General features: G+C 43.5%; 1 protein-coding gene across 1 annotated transcript in view; it reads right to left on the bottom strand.

Annotated features, from left to right (window-relative positions):
* LOC147693515 (uncharacterized) overlaps positions 1 to 12,399 on the bottom strand; it is a 134,723-nt gene that overhangs the window by 101,504 nt on the left and 20,820 nt on the right. The window lies entirely within an intron of this gene.

Here is a 12,399-nt window from a genome sequence, read left to right as displayed (position 1 = left end):
CACCTCTTACGATGGAATGACCCTAAAGATAGTTCATGGAGGACAACTCACAGACGTCTTACTAGTGAGAATTGGAGTCTCCAGTTTTGTTTTTCCTGTCTTTTCTCTTCCTGATAGCTGTAGGCTAGATCGTGATGACATTCACAGCAAGGAGAAGAAACGGAATCCAAAAGAAACCTTGGATGCAGCTAAACAACTTGGACTTAGTGGACAACATGCCCCTCCTCTCCCCATACCTATCTGCAGATGCAAGAGAAGACCAACAATGTGGCAGCCACATCAGCACAACTTGATCTCCACATCCACAGGGGAAAACCAAGTTCATAAAGGCTAACACAGCCAACACCAACTGCAGTCTCTCTGGATACTGGACGACATTAAGGCCTTCACCTGCCTGGGCAGTGTTATAGACAACCATGGTGGACCATGATCACATACCTATTGCGACACACACACGCTTAGTCACAAACTCACTGAGACACTCTTACACTCACTCACTCACACATTCATTTTGAAATGTTACAGGTTACAGTTAGAATTTTTTTTTAAATACTAGTACTGAAAAAAACTAAGGTTACAGGGACGTTAGGCATAGGAAATATCATTTTAACACACCATAGCAAGTTACTGAAAAAAACTGTTGCGTGTTTATCTAGGTTCCTGATCGATACTGTGACCTTATGCCCCTATTCGGCTATAAATCCATTTATTCCCTATATTGGCATAACCGTTCAAGTGCGATTTTCAGAAAAGTCATCTCTGGCCTCACACGAACAGAGTCACATTCCAGCATAGCTCTCTGCCACTTCCTTTGCGACCAATTAGTGCAATGACAGAGCAAAAGTCACTATCTGATATTCCTAGATTAACACTCTGAGTTCTTCAATAAGATAAAAACTCAGCAAACCTGGAAATCCCCGCTTGCTGTGTTTTGATTAGTAATGGAACTCTAATGAGCAACTGATAACTATCACTTCCGAGTGACATCTTTAATTGACGTCTTATGTCCAGCAAACTTGCGTCAAACCCGGCACCTGTCAGGTATAAATATTACCAACGTTGCCTTAAGCAATGCGAGCTACTGTTGCTGATGCCAGCTGCCTGCAAGACCCCGTGTTGGTAAATCTAGCACTCTGTCGCTGCAGCCTGCTGTCCCTGTGGTGGTGAAGCTACTGATACCATTATCGCTGCTAAAGCGCGAACTATGGTGCAGTACGCTTAGGAGCTGAACAGCCGTCCCTCTGCGAAGACATCCAGCAGATTCCAGCTGCCCGCGGACGCTGTCCCCCCTCCTTCCTCGACGCGCTGAAGAGACCCGCTGCCTTTCTCCTGCAGAGAAATCCAGCTCCGGCGTTTCCGGTCTACCCTCGCAGGTGACTGGGATATCGAGAGTGACCCCTGAAGGAGATACCAATCCTCCATCATTCTATTCAGAGGTATGGTGTTGACTAAACCCTTAGACGAGAATTCTTGAAACAAACCTTGGCAAAACCAACTTAACTTAAGGCTACTTACTTACTCCCCTTCCACGTGTTAGGCTTAGGTCAGGCACACTGGGGTAGGCGTAGTTAGAAGCACCAGTTGAGTATTTTAGCCTAATGTATATATGACTGTATATATATGTTTTATTACTTTTAAACCATTGTATGGCTAAGAAACCATATCAATGCTTTTACAGTTCTACTTCGCAATCCTTATCTTACTGTACGTACTTTTTATAATAACAATTCTTGCAATTGTGGCAATACATTTCTCTTGTACGAGAAGAAAGACTGTTCAATAAATGTTAACCCTTTATTGACAAACGCCCGTCTCTCTATTCTCTACATCTCGTGAAAGTAAACTGCACTAGACTGACTGAGTGAAATACATGTCTATTGTTTCACACGACCCTAGAGATTGACTCTTGATCTGAGGAGCAAAGTTGTCATGTTGCACGGTTGTTGGAAAGCTGAATCCCTTCTTGTCTGTGCCAAGGAAGCTGATCACTTCCTATGCAGAGAAGAAAGTTTCCAGTGACCTCTGAGCTAGTTGGTAACACAGCCCAATTAAGTTTAGCATAGTCAGTGGAGGCCTGGAATATCCGCAGTTCCACGTCGATACTACTGTTTATGTTATTCCAATGCGCAGGGCCTAGTGGGAAACTAGGAACTACACTACATGGCGCCCAACGTTTGGTAAGGCGATAAACTAATGCAAGACGTTAGAGTAACTCAGTCGTGCATATTTCACACCCCTTTCTCCCGTAAAATACTCCAATAGACGTCTGGAGTGGGTGAAAGGTTAACATCCGCCCGACCTTAGTAGGAAGAGATTCCTATGTAAAGCTCTGGTTTATTCAACGTTGAAGGATACAGTGTTCCAAAATATTGTGCACCTAATCTTTGTCTCCTTGGAGACCTACTCTGCAAACCTTGCATTTTTACAATGCCAGAAAACGGAACCCCTGAGGCCGCAGCAGATGCGACTCAGCAAGGTCCCGAATACACAGACCCGGATGCTATAATCATCCCGGTCCACTTAAGAAGATCTATAACTTTAAAACTTATAGAAAACGGACTGACACCTCAAGGTGGTACAGTAATTTTCGTGATAGAGGCTCACGAGTATCGGCAGACAGAGGCATTCTATTCATGGATAAACTTTCCAGCGGTAAACGCTAGAACAAAAGAGTTTCACTATTACAAAATAGAGAAACCTCCGGAAGAGTACGCTCCTTTCGAGGAGATTGAAATTCCACTTAAATTTCAAGAGCACCTGCTCTGGTTTAATGGCGCCCTAAAACATAATGATCACATAACTAGGCTCGGTCCACTAGGTAGACCAGGAGCCACGTGGCCGGTTCTAGCCAGCTACACACCACATCCTGACATTGCAAAAATGTCTAAAGAAGAGCTGTTAGTACAGCTAAAAACATTAATTAAAATACATAGGCAATTAGTCCAATATGTAATGCGGACTGCAACAGTCCAGCCAGCTGTTAATACACCACAGCTGACCCCTCATCAGGGGAACACAAATAAAATTACACCACAGAACATACAGTCATGTCTTGGTAAAACACCCGTAAAACGGGAACAAATTCCTTTCTGGTTAGCACAGAAAATCACTCAAATAGAGGCAGTATTTCCTGATACTACCCCTATTGAGAAACACAGAATCTTGACCATCTGCCTTCCTATGGGAATCGCACCACACGTGGAGGACTGCGACACTTGGGGTACAGTCTTTGCTTCCATTTACACAAAAACACACGGTGTTCCGTCTATGGCGGTAATACCAGAAGTGCTAAAACAGATTCAAAATGAATTCGGTCCAGAGCCCGCTTTAAATCTAGGTATGAAATTACTGAAAGACTTCAAGCAGGTCACGGCTATATTATTAGCCAACATAAAGGGAGAAGCAGCATCTGTGGCGATCCGCCAGAAGTTGAAGGAAACAGATATAAAAGATCCTGTTGAGCTTGCAAAAATCATAGAAAAATGCTATGAAGAATTAGGTAGAGACAGCTTGGGTGGAAAACCAGTTAAGCCCCAACTGCTCGAAAATCCTGAAAAATTATTTATTAAAAATAATTCAAACACTCCTAAAAAGAGCTGGGATGGAAATAAACAATCCACTCCCAAGGAAAAAGTTTTCCAGTCCAGAGGAAGGTCTCCTCGACGGAGGGAAAGAACTCCGACTCGAGAACGCCAGTCTCCCCAGAGGGAGCCCTCTGAGAAAAGATATAACCTTAGAAATAGGGATAATCTGAAAAAACCTGATAGATATCAAAGTATTGATACACGTCCCTCTCGATCTCTTCCACAGAATTCGGAAAGAAGAGGACGGTCAGACCCAGGAGAGCACACCAAGTCCAAAGACAAGGAACCTGCTCAAAATAAGAAATCTCAATTTCAGAAAAAGAAGGTAGCCAGTATTAGAGTAATCAACCATGCCGAGAATACTGAGGACACAGTTGAAAAACGGGGAGTGGGCATTGACAATGTTGGACAGTGCAGCAGAAATCAGTATAGCGCGCAAGATCTTGATGAGTCATCTGGAGACAGTGGACACGAATGAATTCATTCAAGTCGAAACTGCCGACGCCAGACTTAGCGAGCCCCATAAAATATACGAAATAACATTGCGTATAGAGGGTGATAAGACTAGGAAAATTAAGGGTCTATTTTGGGATAAGCTCTCAAAAGGCTATGATATTCTGTTAGCTGAAAAAGATTGGCCCCCGGAGTTTGTCAGGGAGTGCCCTCGTGGCGAAGAAGTGATTATGCCTGCCTTCTCGAATCACATTCCGATTCACAAAAAATATACATATGCAAGGAAATGGGCAGTAGCCCAGGCACCTGCATTGTATATAAATCATGTAGGATGGGATGAGGACTCTCCTCCTCACAAAATCCAATTAAAAAGTGAACCAACTGCCCAACGGCAGTATCCCATAAAGCAAGAAGCTAAAAAACAAGTCAGGGAGATCTTAGATCAACTTGAATACCAGGGGGTGATTGAAACATGCACCTCTCAAATGAACAATCCTTTGTTTCCTGTCTCCAAGCCAGACAATTCATATCGTCTAGTTTTGGACTACAGACACCTTAATACATGTTGCAAAACTTTTGCAGTACAAAACTCGCATAGTGCAGCCCTAATGAATAACATAGTTAGGAAAAAATATAAAACGACATTAGACATATCTAATGGTTTCTTTTGTCAAAACATTGCACCGGAAAGCAGATGTTTGACCGCTTTCTCCGCATTTGGGTCACAGAAAAAATTCTGTCGACTCCCACAGGGGTTCAAGAACAGCCCAGGACTATTCTCAGCTAGGGTAACAGAGTTACTACAAATATATGATGATGAGGCATTATCTTACGTAGATGATATTTATCTCACAGACGACGACTTGGATACTCACTTGAAAAGAGTGAACACCATTATACTTGGGTTCGCAGCAGAGGGTTACAAATTCAACTTTAAAAAGTCTCGAATTGCCCATCTGACAGTACTATTTTTAGGGTACGAATTATCAAGTGAAGGGAAAAGCCTAGCGGACAACTTCTTAGAGAAGTGCGCTGTACTCCAAGCTCCAAAAACGCTGAAGAATTTACAATCCATACTAGGTTTTTTGAATTTCGGAAGAACTTACATCCTAAAATTACGCAGAGAGGGTTAAACCACTCTACGAACTAATTAAACCTGATTTTAAACAAATCAATTGGACTCAAAAACACACAGAAATTTTGAGATCGCTGCAAACAGACATGTTAGCAAAAACAAAATTAGATACACGTGATAACACACGTGATCTTGTAATCCGAGTCATCCCAGGAAGATGCGGATTCACATACCTAACTTCTAATGAGGGAGAAAAGGTACCAATTTCAATTAAATCTCACTTGTACACACAAGCAGAAAAAGCATTCAGTCCCACAGAAAGAACTGTGAAAGCAGTGCAAATCGCATTAGCAAATGAACGAGAACTAGCACACGGCAAACGGATTAATATCCTTACAGCGGAATCCGCCTTAGAGGCGCTATTCAGCCCAGTAAACCTGCCTACAGTGTCACTGGATCCGAAATGGATACAGTGTGTAGATTCTCTAGGAGCGGAAGATGTGAAATACTATTTTGCCCCGCAATTCGAAGAACTGAATGATTTAGAATATGAAGAAGAATATCCTCTGCCAATCGAAATTCTGCCTCTCCTACAATACGCCTGTATAATCTATACAGATAGCTTTGTACAGCATTTCAACGTAGAGAGAAAATCCTACGATGCAGCATGTGCGATCATTAAAGGTCGTTGGCTGTGCGGTAAATTCAGACCGAAAGTAACAAAAACTGAATCTGTAAGAAACTGTTCGGTTCAGAGAACTGAAATCAGATCTTTAAAGATGGCGCTCGAAAATGCAGAACGTGAATTCCCGACACTTATCGTGTGCGATTCTCATTTTTGCGTCAACTCTTACAACAATAAACTGCAGAGTTGGATCGAAAACGACTACAAAGATGACACAGGTGCCACAATAAAGCATAAATTGCTCTGGAACGAGGTAGCTCTTTTATACAAAGAACTACAAATGACTCACGTGATACACGCACAGAGTCTTCAACGTGATGGCGTTCACGTTGCAGGGAATTCATTGGCTAATACAGCCACAGCGGAAGCAACTAACCCGGCTTCCGTAGCCACAAAAAAGCGTACAGATAAATACATAGACGGGGAAACCATGCTGGCAGTAAAAACGACCGTAAAAGGCGACTGTGCAGCACTGCCCGTAAACTATCCACTTAATTATGCATACATAATCGATGCAAACTCCGTTCCTTTTGCTCGAATCCCTGGAGTGGGGGACAGAGTAATTCCAAACAGGAGCAGGAGGGGCTTCCTCTTACTGGAAGCACACATGGGGTTGGGTCTGAGACACCAAACAATTAAGGTTTCTCTGAAAGAATTACAATCAGAGTACTGGTGGCCAGGAATGAGCATAGATATTCAATGTTTTGCTCAAAATTGTGAAAACTGCTACAGAGATCGCAGTAATGAACAGGCCAGTGTAGTTTCAGGATCCCTTCTAGACAGCATAAGGCGGTCTATCTGCGCAATCAAAGAAGAGAAGCGCGTCCCAGTGTACACCATTAAGACGAAAAGCACTTAAAAAATGAGGCCCCCAGCGCTCGGCTGACGCTAGAACGGTTATAAAAGATTTGCGAGTCTTTATCGGCACATACGCAATTACCACGTTCCATTCTGACCAGGGTCCTGCTTTCAGCTCTCGAGCTTATAAGGAGGCCATGGCCAGCATGGGAATTGGGTTGCGGTATTCTTGTCCGTCGCACCCCGAAGGGAACAGTGTGGTAGAAAGAAAAAACCGTGACATAAAGCAATCTATAACAGCGAAGGTATTAGGTTCAGGCGCTGGGTGGGTCAAACATTTAATAAGTGTCCAGACTAGTCTTAACAACATGCCAAGAAATTCTCTAAAAGGTTTCAGCCCATACGAACTATTGTTCGGAATTAGAATGCGTGTTCAGGACCTCGATAGTCAGATGTCAGTGGTACAAGAAGAAACAACGCACTTTGATGTAAAGGATCGTTTGGCTGTCTTACAGGAACTGAATGAAACAAGAAAATCCTTAAGCAACATAAAGTTAAAGCAACAGCCAAGTACCACTGACGAGGCACCACCCGCAACAGCCCCAGCAAGGCCTGTCTGGATTCCAAAGATTGGGGATCTAGTCAGAGAAAAGATCGCGGTTAAGAAGGAATTTGGGCCTTCTTACAGAAAAGCAGTACCTGTCTTGGCAGTCACCGGAACAAGATCAGTTGTGCTACCGCCCCTTGCTGGTAAAAAGGAGAACAGAGTCGTGTCTATCGATCTGGTAAAACCACAAGCATGTGGCCTATAATCAACAGTAGGCCCAGTGGACTCCCAAGAAACAACAGAATACCCAAACTTGCAACAATCCAAGAGGTTCAAACTGAAAGACTAATCACATTCGATCAGCCTGCAGTGCACAATGAAGGACTATGCAATAATGCCATGGAACTCGTGCCTCTTGAAACACAGATTGAAACAGTTCGTCAAGAAACAACACCAGTCTACAATGATGTGGCATCAGAAAGTGCTACCGAGAGACAGATTGAAAGAACAATCCCATCAATTGACAGAACTGCCTCTGGTTATTTCATCAACTTCGACAACTTCTCTGAAGATTTTAATGACCCCGAAGTGATGCCAGAAACAAAAAAGACTTTTAAAGAAAAAGCAACGGAACTCTTTCATCAACTGAAGGAAATCTACCTTATTTCCCCTTGGTTAGAGTTCTGGTTCGGTCTAGGTGTATTTTTCCTCCTGCTTTGGCTCATCATGGTACTGTGTTTGGGAAAATTCATTGAAGGAAAATATGTTACAATGGACACAGCAAGTCAGAACATCAACCTAGTCCTGAAACCACACAGATCATCCCACATGAAGAAAAGAGAACTGTCAACAGTAAATGTCACAGCAATTCCAATACCTGGTGGGGTAGTATGGGAGAAAACAGACTATGAGATCTATGGTCCGGTCGAAATCCTGAAGTATCCTCATCAACTAAAGGTTTCCTTAAGTGACTTTGTAACGCCTAGTACATTCTCTGATGATTGGGACTTTAACAGTATTAATGACATGATGTCTGATTTAGTAATGTCAGCTAGATTCACAGATCATGATTATTTACAAGGTTCATCTAGTTATGAGCAGTTATACTGTTACACCCATTATGGGGATCATTACTTGCATAAATCTGCACAGCCTAGAAATGTTTTTAAGTATAATCAATGGGAACATTGTTCTACACCACCTAAAAGCAGTTCTAAAGCATTTTTTGAGAAATTCAAATATTTCTCAGAGTTTAACACCAGTGATGCAGAAACGTTTTATTATAAACTGTTAGATAAAACAGGAATGAAAACAATGCTGACAAATTCTAAATTGATATATTCAGAAGCATTTTATGACAAAATGATGACATTTGGTTTTGATTATTGGAAAAATAATATTGAAACGAAAACAATTTGGGGTACAAAAGATTGGCAGATGCAAGGCGTTGAAGCACTATTTAGAACCTGCATGATACCAGAACAAATGTTATTTTTAAATGACACAATACACCAAACATCTTGTCTTGGCCTAGCTAAGATCAAAGACCTTAAAACACCGTCTATACCAAAGCCAATACCTGAAAATGCAACCACAGATATTGAGTTAGACGTGTCACAAATTTTACATTTTAACAGAACACATCCTGATTGGAAAAAGTGGTTAATCTGGCCTACATACACAAATAGCTGTCAAGATAGATTCCTGAATAAAACACAGGGGTTAAAAATGACCAGATTAGACTCGAGATATTCCCAGAGATAACATCCAGGGATTATAACAACATACAGTGTAGGGAAACTCTGCCTTGAATGGCTAACTTCGTCCACACTGGCTGAAATTAAGCAACACTTGTCTTTACTAAAAGATGGTGCTGATTTGCGCGATTTCATTCTTGGACCATGCAAACAGCGTCAAAAGCGTTTCATAGCGACCAGTATCTATGCTGCTTACAACGAGGCTTGGAAAGTAAAGCAAATTGAAACTGCTGAAAAAATACGAGAAATTGATTGTGTTAATTTGGAGAAATCACTTTCTGTGGTAGACAATGGGTTAATGACTCTGTCTTCCAGAATATATTCGTTGGACAATATTGTATCCTCTGCCTTTGATGTGATAGACAGAGATTTGCTAATGTTACAACATGGCCAGTCTCAATTACGCTCTATTATAGAACTATATATATACTCAGACATGAGTCCCTTTCTCACTGCTCCATCAGGATTCAAGCAAGCCGGGCCGAAGAGGCTGAAATGCCAGAAACCGGTCCCCGGTAGCTTGTCTCCTTTCTGGTAAAGAATTTGCTTGGTAGTTTAGTCTGCCCTGTTCCCATGATGCACTGGGCCAGGGACAGACTGATTTGCATATAGCCAGGTTCTGAGCTGGGATGGGGCAGTGAGATAAATAACGGTGATGGATCAAGCCCTGATCTTTGGACTGGGTAAGAGTGGTCTGCTCAATTCAGACACTCTGTTCATCACCACCCCCTTTTGTAAATCGATTTTGGCCACTATAGGTGTGGCAGGGTATACTCAGACATGAGTCCCTTTCTCACTGCTTCATCAGGATTCAAGCAAGCCGGGCCGAAGAGGCTGAAATGCAAGAAACCGGTCCCCGGTAGCTTGTCTCCTTTCTGGTAAAGAATTGGCTTGGTAGTTTAGTCTGCCCTGTTCCCATGATGCACTGGGCCAGGGACAGACTGATTTGCATATAGCCAGGTTCTGAGCTGGGATGGGGCAGTGAGATAAATAACGGTGATGGATCAAGCCCTGATCTTTGGACTGGGTAAGAGTGGTCTGCTCAATTCAGACACTCTGTTCATCACCACCCCCTTTTGTAAATCGATTTTGGCCACTATAGGTGTGGCAGGGTATACTCAGACATGAGTCCCTTTCTCACTGCTCCATCAGGATTCAAGCAAGCCGGGCCGAAGAGGCTGAAATGCCAGAAACCGGTCCCCGGTAGCTTGTCTCCTTTCTGGTAAAGAATTGGCTTGGTAGTTTAGTCTGCCCTGTTCCCATGATGCACTGGGCCAGGGACAGACTGATTTGCATATAGCCAGGTTCTGAGCTGGGATGGGGCAGTGAGATAAATAACGGTGATGGATCAAGCCCTGATCTTTGGACTGGGTAAGAGTGGTCTGCTCAATTCAGACACTCTGTTCATCACCACCCCCTTTTGTAAATCGATTTTGGCCACTATAGGTGTGGCAGGGTATACTCAGACATGAGTCCCTTTCTCACTGCTCCATCAGGATTCAAGCAAGCCGGGCCGAAGAGGCTGAAATGCCAGAAACCGGTCCCCGGTAGCTTGTCTCCTTTCTGGTAAAGAATTGGCTTGGTAGTTTAGTCTGCCCTGTTCCCATGATGCACTGGGCCAGGGACAGACTGATTTGCATATAGCCAGGTTCTGAGCTGGGATGGGGCAGTGAGATAAATAACGGTGATGGATCAAGCCCTGATCTTTGGACTGGGTAAGAGTGGTCTGCTCAATTCAGACACTCTGTTCATCACCACCCCCTTTTGTAAATCGATTTTGGCCACTATATGTGTGGCAGGGTATACTCAGACATGAGTCCCTTTCTCACTGCTCCATCAGGATTCAAGCAAGCCGGGCCGAAGAGGCTGAAATGCCAGAAACCGGTCCCCGGTAGCTTGTCTCCTTTCTGGTAAAGAATTGGCTTGGTAGTTTAGTCTGCCCTGTTCCCATGATGCACTGGGCCAGGGACAGACTGATTTGCATATAGCCAGGTTCTGAGCTGGGATGGGGCAGTGAGATAAATAACGGTGATGGATCAAGCCCTGATCTTTGGACTGGGTAAGAGTGGTCTGCTCAATTCAGACACTCTGTTCATCACCACCCCCTTTTGTAAATCGATTTTGGCCACTATAGGTGTGGCAGGGTATACTCAGACATGAGTCCCTTTCTCACTGCTCCATCAGGATTCAAGCAAGCCGGGCCGAAGAGGCTGAAATGCCAGAAACCGGTCCCCGGTAGCTTGTCTCCTTTCTGGTAAAGAATTGGCTTGGTAGTTTAGTCTGCCCTGTTCCCATGATGCACTGGGCCAGGGACAGACTGATTTGCATATAGCCAGGTTCTGAGCTGGGATGGGGCAGTGAGATAAATAACGGTGATGGATCAAGCCCTGATCTTTGGACTGGGTAAGAGTGGTCTGCTCAATTCAGACACTCTGTTCATCACCACCCCCTTTTGTAAATCGATTTTGGCCACTATAGGTGTGGCAGGGTATACTCAGACATGAGTCCCTTTCTCACTGCTCCATCAGGATTCAAGCAAGCCGGGCCGAAGAGGCTGAAATGCCAGAAACCGGTCCCCGGTAGCTTGTCTCCTTTCTGGTAAAGAATTGGCTTGGTAGTTTAGTCTGCCCTGTTCCCATGATGCACTGGGCCAGGGACAGACTGATTTGCATATAGCCAGGTTCTGAGCTGGGATGGGGCAGTGAGATAAATAACGGTGATGGATCAAGCCCTGATCTTTGGACTGGGTAAGAGTGGTCTGCTCAATTCAGACACTCTGTTCATCACCACCCCCTTTTGTAAATCTATTATAGAACTAGGCTGGACGCTGCAAAATCTTCGTTCAGGCTATGTGTCTTGGCGTTTAATCAACACAACGTCATTAATTTCCAGTTTTAACCTTACTGATAAACAGATCAGTTTGGCACAGAAAGGAGCAGACTATACAATCCTGAGCATCGAAAAACTCGAGAGATTACCATTGACAATGTCAGAGAGTCCTGTCATTGAATGGATAATACACGGAATTATCACAATTCCGAAAACAACTTTCCGATTTAAAAAGTGCCTTGAGTACATACCTGCTGGCCAATATGAACAATTGGGTAAAGGATATGTAAAATCTGAATGGAAATTACCATACACTCATTCTTGCTATAGTGACAGTGACAAAAATGTATTTCTTAGTGGTGAGAACTGTAAACATTCACTAAGCGGTATACTTTTGTGTCAGGGTATTAATTTACACGGAGCATGTGATGGAAATTCAAACAACCTTTCATGCCACCAGCTAGTCACACCTGCAACTCAGATAGAGCCTTTCTTTATGCAACTCGCGAACGGGAGTTACATTCTTAGAACGGATCACAGATGTTGTGGCCTCGTGCCAGGGAAAAGTTATCTAGTAGAAGTAACATCCATGGTCAAATGCTGTATGCAAGCATTGTTTCCGAGTGGGCCTGCAGACACAGTGACTCCCATCTGGCCTCGTCTGAATCTCT

Source organism: Lissotriton vulgaris, chromosome 8, assembly GCF_964263255.1.
Source record: "Lissotriton vulgaris chromosome 8, aLisVul1.2, whole genome shotgun sequence".
NCBI lineage: Eukaryota > Metazoa > Chordata > Amphibia > Caudata > Salamandridae > Lissotriton > Lissotriton vulgaris.
Note: the sequence above shows the minus strand (reverse complement) of the source record. Positions and strands in the feature narration are given on the sequence as shown.